Source organism: Epinephelus lanceolatus, chromosome 14, assembly GCF_041903045.1.
Source record: "Epinephelus lanceolatus isolate andai-2023 chromosome 14, ASM4190304v1, whole genome shotgun sequence".
Classification (NCBI taxonomy): domain Eukaryota; kingdom Metazoa; phylum Chordata; class Actinopteri; order Perciformes; family Serranidae; genus Epinephelus; species Epinephelus lanceolatus.
Genome location: NC_135747.1, coordinates 2,973,122 through 2,986,691, shown reverse-complemented (window position 1 = coordinate 2,986,691; position 13,570 = coordinate 2,973,122).

Here is a 13,570-nt window from a genome sequence, read left to right as displayed (position 1 = left end):
CGCTGAAAGTGACATGATGCTGTTTTCTGACCAACTAGTGATGGAAACCAGAGGAAACTGCCTTGCTACTATAGAATTCACCAAACCATATGTTTCTGGCTTGGAAACTTGCTTCTGAGTGCGTCTGGTCAAAAGTAACAGCCTAAGTGACAACATGCTGTCAAAATGCTTTTCGGGGCCTGAAAACACCAAAAGTGACATGATGCTGTTTTCGGACAAACTAGTGATGAAAACCAAAGGAAACTGCCTTGCTACTATGGAATTCACTAAACCACATGTTTCTGGCTTGGAAACACGTTTCTGAGTGCTTCTGGTCAAAAGCAACAGCCTAAGTGCCAACATGCTCTCAAAATGCTTTTCGAGGCCTGAAAACACTAAAAGTGACATGATGCTGTTTTCTGCCCAAATAGTGATGGAATCCAGAGGAAACTGCCTTGCTACTATGGAATTCACCAAACCATATGTTTCTGGCTTGGAAACTTGTTTCTGAGTGATTCTGGTTAAAAGTAACAGCCTAAGTGACAACATGCTCTCAAAATGCTTTTCGAGGCCTGAAAACACCAAAAGTGACATGATGCTGTTTCCGGACCAACTAGTGATGAAAACCAGAGGAAACTGCCTTGCTACTATGGAATTCACCAAACCATATGTTTCTGGCTTGGAAACTTGCTTCTGAGTGCTTGTGCTCAAAAGTAACAGCCTAAGTGACAACATGCTCTCAAAATGCTTTTCGGGGCCTGAAAACACCAAAAGTGACATGATGCTGTTTTCTGAACAAGTATTGATGTAAACCAGAGGAAACTGCCTTGCTACTATGGAATTCACCAAACCACATGTTTCTGGCTTGGAAACTTGTTTCTGAGTGCTTCTGGTTAAAAGTAACAGCCTAAGTGACAACATGCTCTCAAAATGCTTTTCGGGGCCTGAAAATGCTAAAAGTGACATGATGCTGTTTTCTGAGCAACTAGTGATGGAAACCAGAGGAAACTGCCTTGCTACTATGGAATTCACCAAACCACATGTTTCTGGCTTGGAAACTTGTTTCTGAGTGCTTCTGGTCAAAAGTAACAGCCTAAGTGACAACATGCTCTCAAAATGCTTTTCGGGGCCTGAAAACACTAAAAATGACATGATGCTGTTTTCTGCCCAACTAGTGATGGAAACCAGAGGAAACTGCCTTGCTACTATAGAATTCACCAAACCACATGTTTCTGGCTTGGAAACTTGTTTCGGAATACTTCTGGTCAAAAGCAACAGCCTAAGTGACAACATGCTCTCAAAATGCTTTTCGGGGCCTGAAAACGCTAAAAGTGACATGATGCTGTTTTCTGAGCAACTAGTGATGGAAACCAGAGAAAACTGCCTTGCTACTATAGAATTCACCAAACCACATGTTTCTGGCTTGGAAACTTGTTTCTGAGTGCTTCAGGTCACAAGCAACAGCCTAAGTGACAACATGCTCTCAAAATGCTTTTCGGGGCCTGAAAACGCTGAAAGTGACATGATGCTGTTTTCTGACCAACTAGTGATGAAAACCAGAAGAAACTGCCTTGCTACTATGGAATTCACCAAACCACATGTTTCTGGCTTGGAAACTTGTTTCTGAATGCTTCAGGTCACAAGCAACAGCCTAAGTGACAACATGCTCTAAAAATGCTTTTCGGGCCCTGAAAACACTAAAAGTGACATGTTGCTGTTTTCTGACCAACTAGTGATGGAAACCAGAAGAAACTGCCTTGCTACTATAGACTTCACCAAAGTACATGTTTCTGGCTTGGAAACTCTTTTCTGAGTGTTTCGGGACAAAAGTAGCAGCCTAAGTGACAACATGCTGTCAAAATGCTTTTCGGGGCCTGAAAACACCAAAAGTGACATGATGCTGTTTTTGGACCAACTAATGATGAAAACCAGAGGAAACTGCCTTGCTACTATGGAATTCACCAAACCATATGTTTCTGGCTTGGAAACTTGTTTCTGAGTGCTTCTGGTTAAAAGTAACAGCCTAAGTGACAACATGCTCTCAAAATGCTTTTCGAGGCCTGAAAACACCAAAAGTGACATGATGCTGTTTCCGGACCAACTAGTGATGAAAACCAGAGGAAACTGCCTTGCTACTATGGAATTCACCAAACCATATGTTTCTGGCTTGGAAACTTGCTTCTGAGTGCTTGTGCTCAAAAGTAACAGCCTAAGTGACAACATGCTCTCAAAATGCTTTTCGGGGCCTGAAAACACCAAAAGTGACATGATGCTGTTTTCTGAACAAGTATTGATGTAAACCAGAGGAAACTGCCTTGCTACTATGGAATTCACCAAACCACATGTTTCTGGCTTGGAAACTTGTTTCTGAGTGCTTCTGGTTAAAAGTAACAGCCTAAGTGACAACATGCTCTCAAAATGCTTTTCGGGGCCTGAAAATGCTAAAAGAGACATGATGCTGTTTTCTGAGCAACTAGTGATGGAAACCAGAGGAAACTACCTTGCTACTATAGAATTCACCAAACCACATGTTTCTGGCTTGGAAACTTGTTTCTGAATACTTCTGGTCAAAAGCAACAGCCTAAGTGACAACATGCTCTCAAAATGCTTTTCGGGGCCTGAAAACGCTAAAAGTGACATGATGCTGTTTTCTGCCCAACTAGTGATGGAAACCAGAGAAAACTGCCTTGCTACTATAGAATTCACCAAACCACATGTTTCTGGCTTGGAAACTTGTTTCTGAGTGCTTCTGGTCAAAAGTAACAGCCTAAGTGACAACATGCTCTCAAAATGCTTTTCGGGGCCTGAAAACACTAAAAGTGACATGATGCTGTTTTCTGCCCAACTAGTGATGGAAACCAGAGGAAACTGCCTTGCTACTATAGAATTCACCAAACCACATGTTTCTGGCTTGGAAACTTGTTTCTGAGTGCTTCAGGTCACAAGCAACAGCCTAAGTGACAACATGCTCTCAAAATGCTTTTCGGGGCCTGAAAACGCTGAAAGTGACATGATGCTGTTTTCTGACCAACTAGTGATGAAAACCAGAAGAAACTGCCTTGCTACTATAGAATTCACCAAACCAAATGTTTCTGGCTTGGAAACTTGTTTCTGAGTGCTTCAGGTCACAAGCAACAGCCTAAGTGACAACATGCTCTAAAAATGCTTTTCGGGGCCTGAAAACACTAAAAGTGACATGTTGCTGTTTTCTGACCAACTAGTGATGAAAACCAGAAGAAACTGCCTTGCTACTATAGACTTCACCAAAGTACATGTTTCTGGCTTGGAAACACGTTTCTGAGTGCTTCTGGACAAAAGTAACAGCCTAAGTGACAACATGCTGTCAAAATGCTTTTCGGGCCCTGAAAACACTAAAAGTGACATGATGCTGTTTTCTGCCCAAATAGTGATGGAATCCAGAGGAAACTGCCTTGCTACTATAGAATTCACCAAACCACATGTTTCTGGCTTGGAAACTTGTTTCTGAGTGCTTCAGGTCACAAGCAACAGCCTAAGTGACAACATGCTCTCAAAATGCTTTTCGGGGCCTGAAAACGCTGAAAGTGACATGATGCTGTTTTCTGACCAACTAGTCATGAAAACCAGAAGAAACTGCCTTGCTACTATGGAATTCACCAAACCACATGTTTCTGGCTTGGAAACTTGTTTCTGAGTGCTTCTGGTCAAAAGTAACAGCCTAAGTGACAACATGCTCTCAAAATGCTTTTCGGGGCCTGAAAACACTAAAAGTGACATGTTGCTGTTTTCTGACCAACTAGTGATGAAAACCAGAAGAAACTGCCTTGCTACTATAGAATTCACCAAACCACATGTTTCTGGCTTGGAAACTTGTTTCTGAGTGCTTCAGGTCACAAGCAACAGCCTAAGTGACAACATGCTCTCAAAATGCTTTTCGGGGCCTGAAAACGCTGAAAGTGACATGATGCTGCTTCTGCCCAACTAGTGATGGAAACCAGAGGAAACTGCCTTGCTACTATAGACTTCACCAAACCATATGTTTCTGGCTTGGAAACTCGTTTCTGAGTGCGTCTGGTCAAAAGTAACAGCCTAAGTGACAACATGCTGTCAAAATGCTTTTCGGGGCCTGAAAACACCAAAAGTGACATGATGCTGTTTTCGGACAAACTAGTGATGAAAACCAAAGGAAACTGCCTTGCTACTATAGAATTCACCAACCACATGTTTCTGGCTTGGAAACTTGTTTCTGAGTGCTTCTGGTCAAAAGCAACAGCCTAAGTGCCAACATGCTCTCAAAATGCTTTTCGAGGCCTGAAAACACTAAAAGTGACATGATGCTGTTTTCTGCCCAAATAGTGATGGAAACCAGAAGAAACTGCCTTGCTACTATAGACTTCACCAAAGTACATGTTTCTGGCTTGGAAACTCGTTTCTGAGTGCTTCTGGACAAAAGTAACAGCCTAAGTGACAACATGCTGTCAAAATGCTTTTCGAGGCCTGAAAACACCAAAAGTGACATGATGCTGTTTCCGGACCAACTAGTGATGAAAACCAGAGGAAACTGCCTTGCTACTATGGAATTCACCAAACCATATGTTTCTGGCTTGGAAACTTGCTTCTGAGTGCTTGTGCTCAAAAGTAACAGCCTAAGTGACAACATGCTCTCAAAATGCTTTTCGGGGCCTGAAAACACCAAAAGTGACATGATGCTGTTTTCTGAACAAGTATTGATGTAAACCAGAGGAAACTGCCTTGCTACTATGGAATTGACCAAACCACATGTTTCTGGCTTGGAAACTTGTTTCTGAGTGCTTCTGGTCAAAAGTAACAGCCTAAGTGACAACATGCTCTCAAAATGCTTTTCGGGGCCTGAAAACACTAAAAGTGACATGATGCTGTTTTCTGACCAACTAGTGATGAAAACCAGAAGAAACTGCCTTGCTACTATAGAATTCACCAAACCAAATGTTTCTGGCTTGGAAACTTGTTTCTGAGTGCTTCAGGTCACAAGCAACAGCCTAAGTGACAACATGCTCTAAAAATGCTTTTCGGGGCCTGAAAACACTAAAAGTGACATGTTGCTGTTTTCTGACCAACTAGTGATGAAAACCAGAAGAAACTGCCTTGCTACTATAGACTTCACCAAAGTACATGTTTCTGGCTTGGAAACTCGTTTCTGAGTGTTTCTGGACAAAAGTAGCAGCCTAAGTGACAACATGCTGTCAAAATGCTTTTCGGGCCCTGAAAACACTAAAAGTGACATGTTGCTGTTTTCTGACCAACTAGTGATGAAAACCAGAAGAAACTGCCTTGCTACTATAGACTTCACCAAAGTACATGTTTCTGGCTTGGAAACTCTTTTCTGAGTGTTTCTGGACAAAAGTAGCAGCCTAAGTGACAACATGCTGTCAAAATGCTTTTCGGGCCCTGAAAACACTAAAAGTGACATGTTGCTGTTTTCTGAACAACTAGTGATGGAAACCAGAAGAAACTGCCTTGCTACTATAGACTTCACCAAAGTACATGTTTCTGGCTTGGAAACTCTTTTCTGAGTGTTTCTGGACAAAAGTAGCAGCCTAAGTGACAACATGCTGTCAAAATGCTTTTCGGGCCCTGAAAACACTAAAAGTGACATGTTGCTGTTTTCTGAACAACTAGTGATGGAAACCAGAAGAAACTGCCTTGCTACTATAGACTTCACCAAAGTACATGTTTCTGGCTTGGAAACTCTTTTCTGAGTGTTTCTGGACAAAAGTAGCAGCCTAAGTGACAACATGCTGTCAAAATGCTTTTCGGGCCCTGAAAACACTAAAAGTGACATGTTGCTGTTTTCTGACCAACTAGTGATGAAAACCAGAAGAAACTGCCTTGCTACTATAGACTTCACCAAAGTACATGTTTCTGGCTTGGAAACTTGTTTCTGAGTGCTTCTGGTTAAAAGTAACAGCCTAAGTGACAACATGCTGTCAAAATGCTTTTCGGGGCCTGAAAATGCTAAAAGTGACATGATGCTGTTTTCTGAGCAACTAGTGATGGAAACCAGAGGAAACTGCCTTGCTACTATGGAATTCACCAAACCACATGTTTCTGGCTTGGAAACTTGTTTCTGAGTGCTTCTGGTCAAAAGTAACAGCCTAAGTGACAACATGCTCTCAAAATGCTTTTCGGGGCCTGAAAACACTAAAAATGACATGATGCTGTTTTCTGCCCAACTAGTGATGGAAACCAGAGGAAACTGCCTTGCTACTATAGAATTCACCAAACCACATGTTTCTGGCTTGGAAACTTGTTTCTGAATACTTCTGGTCAAAAGCAACAGCCTAAGTGACAACATGCTGTCAAAATGCTTTTCGGGCCCTGAAAACACTAAAAGTGACATGTTGCTGTTTTCTGAACAACTAGTAATGGAAACCAGAAGAAACTGCCTTGCTACTATAGACTTCACCAAAGTACATGTTTCTGGCTTGGAAACTCGTTTCTGAGTGCTTCTGGACAAAAGTAACAGCCTAAGTGACAACATGCTCTCAAAATGCTTTTCGGGGCCTGAAAACGCTGAAAGTGACATGATGCTGTTTTCTGACCAACTAGTGATGAAAACCAGAAGAAACTGCCTTGCTACTATAGAATTCACCAAACCACATGTTTTTGGCTTGGAAACTTGTTTCTGAGTGCTTCAGGTCACAAGCAACAGCCTAAGTGACAACATGCTCTAAAAATGCTTTTCGGGGCCTGAAAACACTAAAAGTGACATGTTGCTGTTTTCTGACCAACTAGTGATGAAAACCAGAAGAAAATGCCTTGCTACTATAGACTTCACCAAAGTACATGTTTCTGGCTTGGAAACTCTTTTCTGAGTGTTTCTGGACAAAAGTAGCAGCCTAAGTGACAACATGCTGTCAAAATGATTTTCGGGCCCTGAAAACACTAAAAGTGACATGTTGCTGTTTTCTGACCAACTAGTGATGAAAACCAGAAGAAACTGCCTTGCTACTATAGACTTCACCAAAGTACATGTTTCTGGCTTGGAAACACGTTTCTGAGTGCTTCTGGACAAAAGTAACAGCCTAAGTGACAACATGCTGTCAAAATGCTTTTCGGGCCCTGAAAACACTAAAAGTGACATGTTGCTGTTTTCTGACCAACTAGTGATGAAAACCAGAAGAAACTGCCTTGCTACTATAGAATTCACCAAACCACATGTTTTTGGCTTGGAAACTTGTTTCTGAGTGCTTCAGGTCACAAGCAACAGCCTAAGTGACAACATGCTGTCAAAATGCTTTTCGGGGCCTGAAAACGCTGAAAGTGACATGATGCTGTTTTCTGACCAACTAGTGATGGAAACCAGAGGAAACTGCCTTGCTACTATAGAATTCACCAAACCATATGTTTCTGGCTTGGAAACTTGCTTCTGAGTGCGTCTGGTCAAAAGTAACAGCCTAAGTGACAACATGCTGTCAAAATGCTTTTCGGGGCCTGAAAACACCAAAAGTGACATGATGCTGTTTTCGGACAAACTAGTGATGAAAACCAAAGGAAACTGCCTTGCTACTATGGAATTCACTAAACCACATGTTTCTGGCTTGGAAACACGTTTCTGAGTGCTTCTGGTCAAAAGCAACAGCCTAAGTGCCAACATGCTCTCAAAATGCTTTTCGGGGCCTGAAAACACTAAAAGTGACATGATGCTGTTTTCTGCCCAAATAGTGATGGAATCCAGAGGAAACTGCCTTGCTACTATAGAATTCACCAAACCACATGTTTCTGGCTTGGAAACTTGTTTCTGAGTGCTTCAGGTCACAAGCAACAGCCTAAGTGACAACATGCTGTCAAAATGCTTTTCGGGGCCTGAAAACACTAAAAGTGACATGTTGCTGTTTTCTGAACAACTAGTGATGGAAACCAGAAGAAACTGCCTTGCTACTATAGACTTCACCAAAGTACACGTTTCTGGCTTGGAAACTCTTTTCTGAGTGTTTCTGGACAAAAGTAACAGCCTAAGTGACAACATGCTGTCAAAATGCTTTTCCGCCCCTGAAAACACTAAAAGTGACATGTTGCTGTATTCTGACCAACTAGTGATGAAAACCAGAAGAAACTGCCTTGCTACTATAGAATTCACCAAACCACATGTTTTTGGCTTGGAAACTTGTTTCTGAGTGCTTCAGGTCACAAGTAACAGCCTAAGTGACAACATGCTGTCAAAATGCTTTTCGGGGCCTGAAAACACCAAAAGTGACATGATGCTGTTTTCTGACCAACTAATGATGAAAACCAGAGGAAACTGCCTTGCTACTATGGAATTCACCAAACCATATGTTTCTGGCTTGGAAACTTGCTTCTGAGTGCTTGTGCTCAAAAGTAACAGCCTAAGTGACAACATGCTCTCAAAATGCTTTTCGGGGCCTGAAAACACCAAAAGTGACATGATGCTGTTTTCTGAACAAGTATTGATGTAAACCAGAGGAAACTGCCTTGCTACTATGGAATTCACCAAACCACATGTTTCTGGCTTGGAAACTTGTTTCTGAGTGCTTCTGGTTAAAAGTAACAGCCTAAGTGACAACATGCTCTCAAAATGCTTTTCGGGGCCTGAAAATGCTAAAAGTGACATGATGCTGTTTTCTGAGCAACTAGTGATGGAAACCAGAGGAAACTGCCTTGCTACTATGGAATTCACCAAACCACATGTTTCTGGCTTGGAAACTTGTTTCTGAGTGCTTCTGGTCAAAAGTAACAGCCTAAGTGACAACATGTTCTCAAAATGCTTTTCGGGGCCTGAAAACACTAAAAATGACATGATGCTGTTTTCTGCCCAACTAGTGATGGAAACCAGAGGAAACTGCCTTGCTACTATAGAATTCACCAAACCACATGTTTCTGGCTTGGAAACTTGTTTCGGAATACTTCTGGTCAAAAGCAACAGCCTAAGTGACAACATGCTCTCAAAATGCTTTTCGGGGCCTGAAAACGCTAAAAGTGACATGATGCTGTTTTCTGCCCAACTAGTGATGGAAACCAGAGAAAACTGCCTTGCTACTATAGAATTCACCAAACCACATGTTTCTGGCTTGGAAACTTGTTTCTGAGTGCTTCAGGTCACAAGCAACAGCCTAAGTGACAACATGCTCTCAAAATGCTTTTCGGGGCCTGAAAACGCTGAAAGTGACATGATGCTGTTTTCTGCCCAACTAGTGATGAAAACCAGAAGAAACTGCCTTGCTACTATGGAATTCACCAAACCACATGTTTCTGGCTTGGAAACTTGTTTCTGAATGCTTCAGGTCACAAGCAACAGCCTAAGTGACAACATGCTCTCAAAATGCTTTTCGGGCCCTGAAAACACTAAAAGTGACATGATGCTGTTTTCTGACCAACTAATGATGAAAACCAGAGGAAACTGCCTTGCTACTATGGAATTCACCAAACCATATGTTTCTGGCTTGGAAACTTGCTTCTGAGTGCTTGTGCTCAAAAGTAACAGCCTAAGTGACAACATGCTCTCAAAATGCTTTTCGGGGCCTGAAAACACCAAAAGTGACATGATGCTGTTTTCTGAACAAGTATTGATGTAAACCAGAGGAAACTGCCTTGCTACTATGGAATTCACCAAACCACATGTTTCTGGCTTGGAAACTTGTTTCTGAGTGCTTCTGGTTAAAAGTAACAGCCTAAGTGACAACATGCTCTCAAAATGCTTTTCGGGGCCTGAAAATGCTAAAAGTGACATGATGCTGTTTTCTGAGCAACTAGTGATGGAAACCAGAGGAAACTGCCTTGCTACTATGGAATTCACCAAACCACATGTTTCTGGCTTGGAAACTTGTTTCTGAGTGCTTCTGGTCAAAAGTAACAGCCTAAGTGACAACATGCTCTCAAAATGCTTTTCGGGGCCTGAAAACACTAAAAATGACATGATGCTGTTTTCTGCCCAACTAGTGATGGAAACCAGAGGAAACTGCCTTGCTACTATAGAATTCACCAAACCACATGTTTCTGGCTTGGAAACTTGTTTCGGAATACTTCTGGTCAAAAGCAACAGCCTAAGTGACAACATGCTCTCAAAATGCTTTTCGGGGCCTGAAAACGCTAAAAGTGACATGATGCTGTTTTCTGCCCAACTAGTGATGGAAACCAGAGAAAACTGCCTTGCTACTATAGAATTCACCAAACCACATGTTTCTGGCTTGGAAACTTGTTTCTGAGTGCTTCAGGTCACAAGCAACAGCCTAAGTGACAACATGCTCTCAAAATGCTTTTCGGGGCCTGAAAACGCTGAAAGTGACATGATGCTGTTTTCTGACCAACTAGTGATGAAAACCAGAAGAAACTGCCTTGCTACTATGGAATTCACCAAACCACATGTTTCTGGCTTGGAAACTTGTTTCTGAATGCTTCAGGTCACAAGCAACAGCCTAAGTGACAACATGCTCTAAAAATGCTTTTCGGGCCCTGAAAACACTAAAAGTGACATGTTGCTGTTTTCTGACCAACTAGTGATGGAAACCAGAAGAAACTGCCTTGCTACTATAGACTTCACCAAAGTACATGTTTCTGGCTTGGAAACTTGTTTCTGAGTGTTTCGGGACAAAAGTAGCAGCCTAAGTGACAACATGCTGTCAAAATGCTTTTCGGGGCCTGAAAACACCAAAAGTGACATGATGCTGTTTTTGGACCAACTAATGATGAAAACCAGAGGAAACTGCCTTGCTACTATGGAATTCACCAAACCATATGTTTCTGGCTTGGAAACTTGTTTCTGAGTGCTTCTGGTTAAAAGTAACAGCCTAAGTGACAACATGCTCTCAAAATGCTTTTCGAGGCCTGAAAACACCAAAAGTGACATGATGCTGTTTCCGGACCAACTAGTGATGAAAACCTGAGGAAACTGCCTTGCTACTATGGAATTCACCAAACCATATGTTTCTGGCTTGGAAACTTGCTTCTGAGTGCTTGTGCTCAAAAGTAACAGCCTAAGTGACAACATGCTCTCAAAATGCTTTTCGGGGCCTGAAAACACCAAAAGTGACATGATGCTGTTTTCTGAACAAGTATTGATGTAAACCAGAGGAAACTGCCTTGCTACTATGGAATTCACCAAACCACATGTTTCTGGCTTGGAAAATTGTTTCTGAGTGCTTCTGGTTAAAAGTAACAGCCTAAGTGACAACATGCTCTCAAAATGCTTTTCGGGGCCTGAAAATGCTAAAAGAGACATGATGCTGTTTTCTGAGCAACTAGTGATGGAAACCAGAGGAAACTACCTTGCTACTATAGAATTCACCAAACCACATGTTTCTGGCTTGGAAACTTGTTTCTGAATACTTCTGGTCAAAAGCAACAGCCTAAGTGACAACATGCTCTCAAAATGCTTTTCGGGGCCTGAAAACGCTAAAAGTGACATGATGCTGTTTTCTGCCCAACTAGTGATGGAAACCAGAGAAAACTGCCTTGCTACTATAGAATTCACCAAACCACATGTTTCTGGCTTGGAAACTTGTTTCTGAGTGCTTCTGGTCAAAAGTAACAGCCTAAGTGACAACATGCTCTAAAAATGCTTTTCGGGGCCTGAAAACACTAAAAGTGACATGATGCTGTTTTCTGCCCAACTAGTGATGGAAACCAGAGGAAACTGCCTTGCTACTATAGAATTCACCAAACCACATGTTTCTGGCTTGGAAACTTGTTTCTGAGTGCTTCAGGTCACAAGCAACAGCCTAAGTGACAACATGCTCTCAAAATGCTTTTCGGGGCCTGAAAACGCTGAAAGTGACATGATGCTGTTTTCTGACCAACTAGTGATGAAAACCAGAAGAAACTGCCTTGCTACTATAGAATTCACCAAACCAAATGTTTCTGGCTTGGAAACTTGTTTCTGAGTGCTTCAGGTCACAAGCAACAGCCTAAGTGACAACATGCTGTCAAAATGCTTTTCGGGGCCTGAAAACACTAAAAGTGACATGTTGCTGTTGTCTGACCAACTAGTGATGAAAACCAGAAGAAACTGCCTTGCTACTATAGACTTCACCAAAGTACATGTTTCTGGCTTGGAAACACGTTTCTGAGTGCTTCTGGACAAAAGTAACAGCCTAAGTGACAACATGCTGTCAAAATGCTTTTCGGGCCCTGAAAACACTAAAAGTGACATGATGCTGTTTTCTGCCCAAATAGTGATGGAATCCAGAGGAAACTGCCTTGCTACTATAGAATTCACCAAACCACATGTTTCTGGCTTGGAAACTTGTTTCTGAGTGCTTCAGGTCACAAGCAACAGCCTAAGTGACAACATGCTCTCAAAATGCTTTTCGGGGCCTGAAAACGCTGAAAGTGACATGATGCTGTTTTCTGACCAACTAGTCATGAAAACCAGAAGAAACTGCCTTGCTACTATGGAATTCACCAAACCACATGTTTCTGGCTTGGAAACTTGTTTCTGAGTGCTTCTGGTCAAAAGTAACAGCCTAAGTGACAACATGCTCTCAAAATGCTTTTCGGGGCCTGAAAACACTAAAAGTGACATGTTGCTGTTTTCTGACCAACTAGTGATGAAAACCAGAAGAAACTGCCTTGCTACTATAGAATTCACCAAACCACATGTTTCTGGCTTGGAAACTTGTTTCTGAGTGCTTCAGGTCACAAGCAACAGCCTAAGTGACAACATGCTCTCAAAATGCTTTTCGGGGCCTGAAAACGCTGAAAGTGACATGATGCTGCTTCTGCCCAACTAGTGATGGAAACCAGAGGAAACTGCCTTGCTACTATAGAATTCACCAAAGTACATGTTTCTGGCTTGGAAATTTGTTTCTGAGTGCGTCTGGTCAAAAGCAACAGCCTAAGTGACAACATGCTCTCAAAATGCTTTTCGGGCCCTGAAAACACTAAAAGTGACATGATGCTGTTTTCTGCCCAACTAGTGATGAAAACCAGAAGAAACTGCCTTGCTACTATAGAATTCACCAAACCACATGTTTTTGGCTTGGAAACTTGTTTCTGAGTGCTTCAGGTCACAAGCAACAGCCTAAGTGACAACATGCTGTCAAAATGCTTTTCGGGGCCTGAAAACGCTGAAAGTGACATGATGCTGTTTTCTGACCAACTAGTGATGGAAACCAGAGGAAACTGCCTTGCTACTATAGAATTCACCAAACCATATGTTTCTGGCTTGGAAACTTGCTTCTGAGTGCGTCTGGTCAAAAGTAACAGCCTAAGTGACAACATGCTGTCAAAATGCTTTTCGGGGCCTGAAAACACCAAAAGTGACATGATGCTGTTTTCGGACAAACTAGTGATGAAAACCAAAGGAAACTGCCTTGCTACTATGGAATTCACTAAACCACATGTTTCTGGCTTGGAAACACGTTTCTGAGTGCTTCTGGTCAAAAGCAACAGCCTAAGTGCCAACATGCTCTCAAAATGCTTTTCGGGGCCTGAAAACACTAAAAGTGACATGATGCTGTTTTCTGCCCAAATAGTGATGGAATCCAGAGGAAACTGCCTTGCTACTATAGAATTCACCAAACCACATGTTTCTGGCTTGGAAACTTGTTTCTGAGTGCTTCAGGTCACAAGCAACAGCCTAAGTGACAACATGCTGTCAAAATGCTTTTCGGGGCCT